Source organism: Mustela nivalis, assembly GCF_964662115.1.
Source record: "Mustela nivalis genome assembly, chromosome: 1".
Taxonomy (NCBI): Eukaryota; Metazoa; Chordata; class Mammalia; order Carnivora; family Mustelidae; genus Mustela; species Mustela nivalis.
The window spans coordinates 65,183,667-65,197,447 of record NC_139020.1 but is presented as its reverse complement, the minus strand read 5'-3'; the positions used below and the strand labels follow the sequence as shown (position 1 = coordinate 65,197,447).

Here is a 13,781-nt window from a genome sequence, read left to right as displayed (position 1 = left end):
TTGCCTTTGGCGATGTTCCTAGGAAGATGTTGCTGCGGCTGAGGTCGAAGAGGTTGCTGCCTGTGTTCTCCTCTAGGATTTTGATGGATTCCTTTCGCACATTGGGGTCCTTCATCCATTTTGAGTCTATTTTTGTGTGTGGTGTAAGGAAATAGTCCAATTTCATTTTTCTGCATGTGGCTGTTCAATTTTCCCAGCACCATTTATTGAAGAGGCTGTCTTTTTTCCATTGAACATTCTGTCCTGCTTTGTCGAAGATTAGTTGACCATAGAGTTGAGGGTCTATTTCTGGGCTCTCTATTCTGTTTCATTGATCTATGTGTCTGTTTTTGTGCTAGTACCATGCTGTCTTGATGATGACAGCTTTGTAATAGAGCTTGAAGTCCGGAATTGTGATGCCACCAACGTTGGCTTTCTTTTTCAATATCCCTTTGGCTATTCGAGGTCTTTTCTGGTTCCATATAAATTTTAGAATTATTTGTTCCATTTCTTTGAAAAAGATGGATGGTACTTTGATAGGAATTGCATTAAATGTGTAGATTGCTTTAGGTAGCATAGACATTTTCACAATATTTATTCTTCCAATCCAGGAGCATGGAACATTTTTCCATTTCTTTGTGTCTATCTCAATTTCTTTCATGAGTACTTTATAGTTTTCTGAGTATAGATTCTGTGTCTCTTTGGTTAGGTTTATTCCTAGGTATCTTATGGTTTTGGGTGCAATTGTAAATGGGATTGACCCCTTAATTTCTCTTTCTTCTGTCTTGCTGTTGGTGTAGAGAACTCCAACTGATTTCTGTGCATTGATTTTATATCCTGACACTTTACTGAATTCCTGTATAAGTTCTAGCAGTTTTGGAGTGGAGTCTTTTGGGTTTTCCACATATAGTATCATATCATCTGCGAAGAGTGATAATTTGACTTCTTCTTTGCCGATTTGGATGCCTTTAATTTCCTTTTGTTGTCTGATTGCTGAGGTTAGGACCTCTAGTACTTTGTTGAATAGCAGTGGTGATAATGGACATCCCTGCCGTGTTCCTGACCTTAGCGGAAAAGCTTTCAGTTTTTCTCCATTGAGAAGGATATTTGCGGTGGGTTTTTCATAGATGGCTTTGATGATATTGAGGTATGTGCCCTCTGTCCCTACACTTTGAAGAGTTGATCAGGAAGGGATGCTGTACTTTGTCAAATGCTTTTTCAGCATCTATTGAGAGTATCATATGGTTCTTGTTCTTTCTTTTATTGATGTGTTGTATCACATTGACTGATTTGTGGATGTTGAACCAACCCTGCAGCCCTGGAATAAATCCCACTTGGTCATGGTGAATAATCTTTTTAATTTACTGTTGAATCCTATTGTCTAGTATTTTGTTGAGTATTTTCGCATCTGTGTTCATCAAGGATATTGGTCTATAGCTCTCTTTTTTGGTGGGATCCTTGTCTGGTTTTGGGATCAAGGTGATGCTGGCCTCATAAAATGAGTTTGGAAGTTTTCCTTCCATTTCTGTTTTTTGGAACAGTTTCAGGAGAATAGGAATTAGTTCTTCTTTAAATGTTTGGTAGAATTCCCCCGGGAAGCCGTCTGGCCCTGGGCTTTTGTTTGTTTGGAGATTTTAATGACTGTTTCAATCTCCTTACTGGTTATGGGTCTGTTCAGGCTTTCTATTTCTTCCTGGTTCAGTTGTGGTAGTATATATGTTTCTAGGAATACATCCATTTCTTCCAGATTGTCAAATTTGTTGGCGTAGAGTTGCTCATAGTATGTTCTTATAATAGTTTGTATTTCTTTGGTGTTAGTTGTGATCTCTCCTCTTTCATTCATGATTTTATTTATTTGGGTCCTTTCTCTTTTCTTTTTGATAAGTCGGGCCAGGGGTTTATCAATTTTATTAATTCTTTCAAAGAACCAGCTCCTACTTTCGTTGATTTGTTCTATTGTTTTTTTGGTTTCTATTTCATTGATTTCTGCTCTGATCTTTATGATTTCTCTTCTCCTGCTGGGCTTAGGGTTTCTTTCTTGTTCTTTCTCCAGCTCCTTTAGGTGTAGGGTTAGGTTGTGTACCTGAGACCTTTCTTGTTTCTTGAGAAAGGCTTGTACTGCTATATATTTTCCTCTCAGGACTGCCTTTGTTGTGTCCCACAGATTTTGAACCGTTGTATTTTCATTATCATTTGTTTCCATGATTTTTTTCAATTCTTCTTTAATTTCCCGGTTGACCCATTCATTCTTTAGAAGGATGCTGTTTAGTCTCCATGTATTTGGGGTCTTTTCAAACTTCCTTTTGTGGTTGAGTTCTAGCTTTAGAGCATTGTGGTCTGAAAATATGCAGGGAATGATCCCAATCTTTTGATACCAGTTGAGTCCCGATTTAGGACCGAGGATGTGATCTATTCTGGAGAATGTTCCATGTGCACTAGAGAAGAATGTGTATTCTGTTGCTTTGGGATGGAATGTTCTGAATATATCTGTGATGTCCATCTGGTCCAGTGTGTCGTTTAAGGCCTTTATTTCCTTGCTTATCTTTTGCTTGGATGATCTGTCCATTTCAGTGAGGTGAGTGTTAAAGTCCCCTACTATTATTGTATTATTGTTGATGTGTTTCTTTGATTTTGTTATTAATTGGTTTATACAGTTGGCTGCTCCCTCGTTGGGGGCATAGATATTTAAAATTGTTAAATCTTCTTGTTGGACAGACCCTTTGAGTATGATATAGTGTCCTTCCTCATCTCTTATTATAGTCTTTGGCTTAAAATCTAATTGATCTGATATAAGGATTGCCACTCCTGCTTTCTTCTGATGTCCATTAGCATGGTAAATTCTTTTCCACCCCCTCACTTTAAATCTGGAGGTGTCTTCGGGCTTAAAATGAGTTTCTTGGAGGCAACATATAGATCGGTTTTGTTTTTTTAATCTATTCTGATAGCCTGTGTCTTTTGACAGGGGCGTTTAGCCCATTAACATTCAGGGTAACTATTGAGAGATATGAATTTAGTGCCATTGTATTGCCTGTAAGGTGACTGTTACTGAATATTGTCTCTGTTCCGTACTGATCTAACACTTGTAGGCTCTCTCTTTGCTTAGAGGACCCCTTTCAATATTTCCTGTAGAGCTGGTATGGTGTTTGCAAATTCTTTCAGTTTTTGTTTGTCCTGGAAGCTTTTAATCTCTCCTTCTATTTTTAATGATAGCCTAGCTGGATATAGTATTCTTGGCTGCATGTTTTTCTCGTTTAGTGCTCTGAAAATATCATGCCAGCTCTTTCTGGCCTGCCAGGTCTCTGTGGATAAGTCAGCTGCCAATCTAATATTTTTACCATTGTATGTTGCAGACTTCTTTTCCTTGGCTGCTTTCAGGATTTTCTCTTTGTCACTGAGACTTGTAAATTTTACTATTAGGTGACGGGGTGTGGGCCTATTCTTATTGATTTTGAGGGGCGTTCTCTGAACCTCCTGAATTTTGATGCTCGTTCCCTTTGCCATATTGGGGAAATTCTCCCCAATAATTCTCTCCAGTATACCTTCTGCTCCCCTCTCTCTTTCTTCTTCTTCTGGAATCCCAATCATTCTAATGTTGTTTCGTCTTATGGTGTCACTTATCTCTCGAATTCTCCCCTCGTGGTCCAGTAGCTGTTTGTCCCTCTTTTGCTCAGCTTCTTTATTCTCTGTCATTTGGTCTTCTATATCACTAATTCTTACTTCTGCCTCATTTATCCTAGCAGTGAGAGCCTCCATTTTTGATTGCACCTCATTAATAGCTTTTTTGATTTCAACTTGGTTAGATTTTAGTTCTTTTATATCTCTAGAAAGGGCTTTTATATCTCTCGAGAGGGTTTCTCTCATATCTTCCATGCCTTTTTCGAGCCCGGCTAGAACCTTGAGAATTGTCATTCTGAACTCTAGATCTGACATATTACCAATGTCTGTATTGATTCGGTCCCTAGCCTTCGGTACTGCCTCTTGTTCTTTTTTTTGTGTTGAGTTTTTCCGTCTTCTCATTTTGTCCATATAAGAGTATATGAAGGGGCAAGTAAAATACTAAAAGTGTGGCAACAACCCCAGGAAAATATGCTTTAACCAAATTAGAAGAGATCCAAAATTGTGAGGGTGGAGAAAGGGGATAAAAAGAGGTTCAAAAAGGAAGAAAGAAAGAAAAAGAAAAAAAAAGAAAAAAGGAAAAAAAAGAATTTTTAAAAAAAGAAAACACCTAAGAAAAATATAAAAAAGAAAAATATATATATATTAGATAAACTAGTAAAATATCGTTAAAAAAGAAAAAGGTAACAGTTTAAAAAAAATTTTTTACCCGAAGGCGAGAAAAAAAAACAAAAAATGAAAAAGAAAAAAATTAAATTAACTGCAAGACTAAAAAAAATCACGGGGAAAAAGCCATGAGTTCCGTGCTTGGCTTTCTCCTCCTCTGGAATTCTGCTGCTCTCCTTGGTATTGAAACCGCACTCCTTGGTAGGTGAACTTGGTCTTGGCTGGATTTCTTGTTGATCTTCTGGGGGAGGGGCCTGTTGTAGTGATTCTCAAGTGTCTGCCCCAGGCGGAATTACACCGCCCTTACCAGGGGCCGGGGTGAGTAATCCGCTCCGGTTTGCTTTCAGGAGCTTTTGTTCCCTGAGCGCTTTCCGTAGAGTTCCGGAGGACGGGAATAGAAATGGCGGCCTCCTGGTCTCCGGCCTGGAGGAGCCGAAAGCCCAGGGTCGCACTCCTCAGTGCGCCCTCAGAGAACAGCGCCCAGTCACTCCCTTATGCCTGACCTCCAGCCGCGCTCCGAGCTCACCGAGCCTGCGACCTGTTCAAGGTTACACCGAGCTGTGAGCTTACTGTCGGCTCTGTCTCTGTAGCCGGCTTTCCCGTTCCAATACCCGCAAGCTCTGCGACACTCAGACACCCCCGATCCTTCTGTGACCCTGCGGGACCTGAGGCCACGCTGACCCCGTGTGGGCTTTGTCCCGGGTATCCTCTGGAGCGATGTCCTTCAGCGGAACAGACTTTTATAAGTCCTGATTTTGTGCTTTGTTGCTCCGCCGCTTGCCGGGAGCCGGCCCCTGCCCCCGGGGTCTATCTTCCCGTCGCTTTGGATTCACTTCTCCGCTGGTCCTACCTTTCAGAAAGTGGTTGTTTTTTTGTTTCCAGAATTGCTGTTCTTCTTCTCTCCGATCTGCCGATGGATTTTCAGGTGTTTGCAATCTTTAGATAAACTATCTAGCTGATCTCCTGCTAGCTGAAGTAGTCTCAGCCTGCTACTTCTCCGCCATCTTGACTCCTCCCCCTGTTTTAACTGTATTATTGTATATAATGCCAAGTGGGGGAAGCTGCAAAGTAGGTATTGCTAGATCTTCATTGAATTCTTATATAATTTTAAAGTGTGAAACCTTCACCTTTTAAACTTTGATGACTCTCATATTAAAAATATCTTGTCATATTTCTGACAAGTGAATTTTTTCACAGACATTTGTGGATTTCAATTTTGCTGGCCATAACACCTGTTTATTTAATTTCGGATACCCTTATTATGGCATAGACTGAAAAAGGAGCACGCATATCATATAAAATTATAAAGTATATATATGATCAGATTAAACATTATGTTGCCATTTATAGATTCAGCTTAACTGTAGCTAAAGTTTAAATGTCCTATAATTTTAAATATGTACAGACTCTCTGAAGGTGTTACTTAATTTTTAGTACCTAATGTCAGCTTCTGTGAAAGAACTCAAGAGTTGCTAGGAATTTATCCAGCATAATTCTGATTAAAGTTTTGATCACTGATTAGAAACATTATTGTCATTATAATTGTTATTAGATTGTTCAGATCTTTAAAAAAATTTTTATTGAAGTATGGTTGACACACAGATTATTATTTTTTAACTATGACATTGTGAAAATTCACTAGGTGTTAAATTTCAAAGTCTAGCTATCTAAATACAATTTTTTGCATTTTATCCTTTATAGGAGTGATTCTAGAAAATAAAATTGACTCTGAATGTCTTAAGATTGAGTACTGAATTTTGCTTAATAGTTACAATTTTAAACTTTATAGTGATAAAATGGGTACCAAAGCAGGAATTTGGTAGCTAGATAATTATGACAAGGAGTCAGTATTCCTGTTGATTTCAGTGCTAGGAATTTAAAAATCTGCTTCCAGTATAGTTTTATTTGGACTTGGTTGAAGTTGGTGGTTAAGTTGATAATAGGAGGAACTTGGTTGAAGTTGGTGGTTAAGTTGATAATAGGAGGAACTAAAAGACACGGTTTTTGTACTACAAATGTACTTTAGTACTTTATTCTAATTTTAAAATAGTGGGTCCTATTCAAGATAATCTGCACACTAGACTACCCCTTTTAAGTCCCTAAATCTAGGTAATCTTTGAACATCTCAGTTTAGAATGTTGATGGATTTATGAAGCAGAAGAAACCCTAGATTTAGTTCCTGAAGACCTAGTTTTGAGACCCAACTCTGCTATTAAATTAAGTGCTTTTGGGCAGTTACCGATCTACTCTCTACTTAGCTTCCACGTTGGTAAAATTGTATTCATTTCTTTACTGCTCACAATTAAGCATTGTTGGTCTGTAAGGTGAACTTAACATATGAGGAAGCACTTTTGGGACTGTAAAATAAAAGTAATAGAAAATCTTAACACTAGATTTTAAAAAACAACATGTGGATATTTAATAAGATGTACACAGTAGTTAGACGAGTTTTTTATTTCAACTCTAATTCAGCAAACAAATGCTAAATGATTGCAGAACAATGTGAAGCTTAATAAAATATTTTATTCCTTCTCTAATAAGAAGAAAAACAATTACACAAATAACTATAAAACAAAAAATACATAGTGTTACTAAAGTAGTTAGATAGGTCATATTCTTTTGAATTGGCAAAATTCCCGAGAGAGGGGTAGTAATACCTCTGTTGAATCTACTCTTCGAGTTCACTTCCCTCCTAGCATATCTGTATTGCTCCATAGCTAAGCCAATACCTGTTCTCTCACTATTTAACATAAAATGTGCCAAGTGATTTTCTTTTCCTATATCTGTCTACAGAAATTTTACTCGTTTCAGGATCTTGTCTTTGGTCACTCTAAATATATGTTTTTATTATTGAAGATTTCAAATAGAAATAAAGGAGAAAATGGAATAATGAACCCCCATGTACCCATTATACTATTTGAACAATGATCAGTTCATGGCCACTTTTGTTTCACCTATACCATCCTCTACTCCCCACTTCCTTTATTTTGAAGCAAGTCACAGATGCTGTTATTTTCATCTGTAACTATTTCATTATATATGTGTAAATGATAGGGTCTTTCTTTTTAAAAGCTTAGTTACAATATCATTGTCATTACCTATACAAATAAATAGTTAATCACTAACACCTTTAGATATCTACTATTTTTATTGCCTGTGTGTGTGTGTGTGTGATTTTAAGTTTCTTAGAATTAGGTAAGGTGCGTATTTTATAATTGGCTGATATATGTGTCTAATTTTTCTTTTAACTTATAGACCATTCTTCTCTCTTACACTTTGGTATTAAACAAACTGGGTCAGTTGATGTGCAGTTTCATGGTCTGAGTTTTGCTGATTGGGTTACTGTAGTGTTAATATGTTGCTCTGCCTTCTGTATTTCCTGCAAATTGGTGATTAGATATATTTTTATAAGATTCAAGACTACTGCATATGTACTATTGAGCGGTTTCCTTAAGAACACAATATCTTTTTTGTGATGCTTGTAACCATTGATCATTGCCTAAATCTGTTAATTTATAAAGGCTTACAAAATATGCATGTTCTTAAGTTATTATTCATTCTTTATTTATAAGCTGGAGGACGCTTGGGTGCCCTACCTGGGTGAGCATCCAGCTCTTGTTTTCAAGTTCAGGTCGTCAGATCCACCCTGCGCTTAGCGTGGAGTCCACTTGAGATTTGCTTCCCCTACCTTTCCCTCCCTCCCCCAACCACTCACCCTGTCTCTCTCTCTCTCTCTCTCTGAAATAAATAAATAAATAAATAAATGAAATCTTTATCCAAGAAAATTTATAAGCTGAAATAGTTTCCCACATCAAGTATTTGATTACCCGAGGTACAGTTTATATAATAAATACAGGATATGCATGATTATATCCCTTAATTTACAAAAATTTATAATTAGTTGGTTCACAGGTTCCTCCAGAAGTGATCAACAAGGTATTTGTTATGTAGGTTTGTTTTAAAACTTCTTGCCTGAGTCTCAATAATCTAATCTTTGATAGCTTCTTTACTTTCTAGCATGGTAGTGTTCTAGGTTCATCTTATACATTTCTTCCCCAGACTTGGAATCAACCTTTTCTTCAAGGAGACCTTATTCTTTAAGGGAGAAATGATATTTAGAGACTACTGTCTCTAATGTTAGGAGAGGTAATTGCTACAGGGTTGGTTATTCTTTCTGGGTTTTTTAGTGCACAGAGTTAGAAAATACTTCAATAAGCTTTTCATATAAAATACATCTTTTTTTTTATCTCAAAGGTTAATATAGATTGACATTGCTCATTAAATATTGAGGGGGGTTAACAATCTTCCATCTATATTTTCTTTCTCTTACACTAAAAATTCCATTTTTCATTGATAGTATAATTACTTGTTCTGTCCTCCACTCTACCTATAATAGTCTTAGAATAATAATAGTGACACTACCACAACCAAGTGAAAGTAATTTAAGATCACTTTGCATTTCTTTTTATTTCTATGGTATATTTTATTAGGTATGAACAGTAAAATTTTTCTCTTAAATTGAGTATTTCCTCTCTGTGCAAGTATGTATCATTAAGCTTTGTTCATTTCTTTCTTTTTTTTTTTTTTTTTTTAATATTTATTTGAGGGAGAAAGAGAGAGTGCATGTATAGGAGAGCACAGGTGGTGGAGAGGGAGATGCAGGCTGCCCATCAAGCAGGACTCAATCCCTGGGCTCTGGGATCTTGACCTGAGCTGAAGGCAGCCGCTTAACCAACTGAGCCACCCAGGCACTCCAAGCTTTGTTTATTTCATTTTACTTTTATTGGAGATTGCATTTAAAATTTTTTTATTCATGCGGTGCCTGGGTGGCTCAGTCAGTTAAGAGCCTGACTCTTGTTTTTGGCTCAGATCATGATCTCAGGATTATGAGACAGAGCCCCACATCAGGTTCCCTGCTGGACATGGAGTGTGCTCAAGATTCTCTCTCTTCTCCTTCTGACCCCACCCCTCCCTAAAAATATTTTTTAAAATTAATTTTGCTTTAAATTTTATGTCAACATTAATATGAAATATTATGTAGTTCCAAAGTAAAATCTACAAAATAAGGATTATCATCAAATAAGTTTAACTTTTTTACCTGTTTCTTCTCTATTTCCTCTCTCCCCCAGTTAAATATTTAAATTTTTTATAGTCCTTCCATTTTTAAAATAAGCAGATGTATATAATTATTTTTCCACCTCCTTTTTATGTAAATAGTTACATAATATGTACATTTTTCCTCCATGATACTTTTTAAGTTAAAAATACATTCTGGAGATCACTCTTTATTAACATAGATAGACATAGCTATTTCACCTTCCTTTTATAGCTCCACATTAGTGTATTATATGGCTATATCCTAATTTATTCAGCTGGTTACCTACTAATGGTCTGTTGTTTTCTCTTCAGGTGTTTGTTTTTGTTTTTCTTATTACAAATAATGTAGTAAAGAGCCTTGTATTTTCTGTGGTTTGTTTTGTTTTATTTAAAGATTATGTATATTTTTAGAGAAAGAGAGGGCATGAGCAGAGAGGGAAGGGGCAGAGAATCTCAAGCAGACTCTGCGCTGAGCAGGAAGCCCAACACGGGGTTCAATCTCAGGATTCTGAAATCATGACCTGAGCTGAAACCGAGTCAGATGCTTAACCGACTCAATCACCCGGGCACACAATGTTTTCAGTGTTTTTGACAGCATATATTTGGATGAGATCTTTGGCATCCTATATTGTAAAAAAGAAAACAAGGTATATGCATATTGAAGTCGGCATACAAGGAAAGATCTAACACTCCTTTCACCCCCTTGTGGAAAAAAGGATGCTTCTTTTATATAACCGTAGCCCTTCCAGAATCTGAGCTGTTGGCCTGTTTTTTAAGGACTCAAATCTATTCTTATTTTTAAGAGTTTAAAAAAGATAAGAACATTGTCTGAAATTGATAATTTGATCTCATTCACTTATTCATTTTACCTGGTTTTATAAAACTATGTTTTGTGAAAAATATTGGATTGGGAGATGAAGTAAAAATAATAAGCACATATACTCTTGCCTTCATGGACCTGACCATCCAATAAATACTTGTTTAGCATACATGTCACCAGAATGGCAGCTGCAGTCCTTTGTAATTGTTTGACATCCACTTTTTCATTTTTTCTGGAGAAGTAATATTATATTATATTATATTATTGCTTTAAACGTTTCTTCAGTTTTTATAGTATGGGTCACTTTGTAGTTGATGGTGGTTAATATACAAGTTAAAAAGTTTTTGAGCACCTTTGCCTTTTGATGAGCATCTTCTATAACTAAGTAGGTTTTAAAATTAAAGTCTGAAACCAGGAAAATCATCATTGTGAATTTTAATTTTTTTTTTTTTTTTTATTGAAAAGACAGGTTAAAGAACTTGGTCTGGAGACACAAGAAAGTTGGCTGCATTTTTCTTGAATCATAAACAAAATTGTTATGTATTGTTTGTTTTAAACAGATTTAGTAGCAAAGAGGAAAGAACAGTGGACTTGAGTTAGATTTGATAAGTTTGTAACAGATCAGACTATTCATTTGGCCTTCAGTTACCACACCTATGAAAATGAGGATAAATATGCATCTCGCAGAGTGCCTGCAAGAATGAACTAAACAAAAGGGTAAAACAGGCTTGGTTTGACAGTATGTATTGAATAAATCTTGAGGGGCGCCTGGGTGGCTCAGTTGTTATGCGTCTGCCTTCAGCTCAGGTCATGATCCCAGAGTCCTGGGATCAAGCCCCACATGGGGCTGCTTGATCAGCGGGAAGCCTGCTTCTCCCTCTCTCACTCCCCCTGCTTGTGTTCCCACTCTCGCTGTCTCTCTCTCTCTCTCTGACAAATAAATAAATAACATCTTTAAAAAAATCTATCAGTCAATCTTGAATTTCAAAATGTGCTAAATATCTCCTGAGTTTCTAAGAGTTTATCATTCTTGTATTTACTTGGTGATCAAGCTATTTAATGGTTACATTTTTACACTTTCATTTAATAGAATAAAAATATGATAAAACACAGAAATCATTATTAAAGAGGTATACTTTCCCAAGCCACTATGGAGTATTTAGTATCTGATTTGGATAAATTGCTTATCTTCTGTGCCTCAGGCACTTTATATGGAAAATAAAAATAATAATGCCTATTATTACATAAAGATTAAATGAAAATGCATGTAAAGCACTTAGAATAGTAGCTTTTTCTTGTTACTGTTACTGCTGTCTTGATAGTAGAGAAGGCCTCTCCATTTTCCTGTAAATATACTTTTACAGAGTCTAAAACAAAATAGATACGAAATTGTACATTTCTTCTGTATCTTTTCAAAAGATAAAGTGAGGAGAATGGATACAGATTAGATCTTTTAGATGAATGAATGTAGTAAAAAAAAAAAAAGCCTCAGTCTCATTTAAGGTCTTAAGCATTTTTATTTTTTATTTTTATTTTTATTTTTTTTAAAGATTTTATTTATTTATTTGACAGAGATCACAAGTAGGCAGAGAGGCAGGCAAAGAGAGGGGCAGGGAAGCAGGCCCCCTGCTGAGCAGAGAGCCTGATGCGGGAATCAATCCCAGGACCCTGAGATCATGACCTGAGCCGAAGGCAGTGGCTTACCCACTGAGCCACCCAGGCGCCCCAGGTCTTAAGCATTTTTGACAAAACATTTTTTTCACACTGGTGATTGCTGACCCAGACATTAGCACCCTGATAGTAAAATCTCTCCTTTAATAAATTAATAGCTGTGAACTTAATTTCTTATTTGAGCTTATTTTCTTAATAGTAGTAAATTTAACTTTTAGAACTCTGAGAGTAAGCTTTAGGACTTGGAGATATGATGATATCTTGAACAATAATAATAACATGATAGAATTAGGAAGCTTTTTAAAATTATATGGAATACCGACATCCTTTAATTCTTTTTTTAAAAAAGATTTTATTTATTTATTTGATAGAGATTACAAGTAGTCAGAGAGGCAAGCAGGGAGAGAGGAGGAAGCAGGCTTCCCGCTGAGCAGACAGCCTTATGCAGGGCTTGATCCCAGGACCCTGAGACCATGACCTGAGCCGAAGGCAGAGGCTTTAACCCACTGAGCCACCTAGGCACCCCTACATCCCTTAATTCTAACTTTGGGGACAAAATGCTGACCTTATTGAAGATCTCTTTCATACATTTTACATCATGCTTCATTTTTAAAAAGGCTTAAACTCCTCCAGCTTTAGTTCAGTATAACATTAAGAATGTACTGAAATTGAGTTTTCTGTAGTTTTCATCAGGGCCTGTCTGGAGAAAAGTAGGCCTCATGTTAACTTCCAGAAACTAGTAAGCCTTGGGGCACCTGGGTGGCCCAGTGGGTTAAAGCCTCTGCCCTCTGCCAAGGTCATGATCCTAGGGTCCTGGGAAGGAGCCAGGCATCGGGTTCTCTGCTCAGCGGGGAGCCTGCTTCCAACTCTCTCTGCCTGCCTCTCTGTCTACTTGTGATCTCTGTCTGTCAAATAAATAAATATAACCTTAAAAAAAAAAAAAACCTAGTAAATCTTAACAGTAGCCTCTGAAGGTAGTGCCTTCTATCAGTACTTTCCTGACCTTTGACTTTGTCGTTATTTTAACCAAGATACTGATATACTTGAGTTGAACTCATTTCAAAAATTCTTTCCATGATATATAACTTTGAGGTAGGGATCAGAAGGTAAGTAGTCAGAAAAATTTAAACACCAACCTTAGGATAAACAGATTTAAGATATATTCACTTTCTTGATAGAGTCCCTGTCTTCCTCAGCTAGCTTCCCTGCAGAGTCAGTTTCTCAGTGTATTTTTTTAATAATAGAATTGAAATAAATATCCCTTCAATTTGATGTCAATAATCAGCAAGGATGCATTTTTTTTTTTTTTTATTTGACAGACAGATCACAAGTAGGCAGAGAGGAAGGCAGAGAGAGGAGGAAGCGGGCTCCCTGCTAAGCAGAGAGCCCAACGCAAGGCTCAATCCCAGGACGCTGAGACGATGACCTGAGCTGAAGGCAGAGGCTTTAACCCACTAAGCTACCCAGGGGCCCCTTTTTAAAAAATACATTATTTATTTATTTGACACACACACACACACAGAGAGATCACAAGTAGGCAGAGAGGCAGGCAGAGAGAGAGGGGGAAGCAGGCTCCCCACCGAGCAGAGAGCCCAACTCAGGGCTCAATCCCAGGACCCTGAGACCACAACCCAAGCCAGAGGCAGGGGCTCTAACTCACTGAGCCACCCAGGTGCCCCAGGGATGCGTTTTTTAATAGCATTTTAAAGTCTACTTATTTCTGAAAGATAATATAGGAAGATTGGTGTAGCTACTGATGTCTTGATAGATCATTGGTTATAGATTTTTCTCAGTCACATGTGAGTTTTCCTGGTCCCCTCTATCAGTAAGCTCTAGGGCTGACATCTCAGGAAAATATTATTCTAAAGATGAAAATGTACATACTTAATAAGAATAGTGAACTTAGAAAAAAACAGAATACTTGGCTTCTGGT

The 13,781-nt window shown here is 37.0% G+C and overlaps 1 protein-coding gene across 3 annotated transcripts in view; it reads left to right on the top strand.

Moving 5' to 3' along the window:
* GSK3B (glycogen synthase kinase 3 beta) overlaps positions 1-13,781 on the top strand; it is a 214,438-nt gene that overhangs the window by 126,686 nt on the left and 73,971 nt on the right. The gene's annotated exons all lie outside the window — the stretch shown is intronic.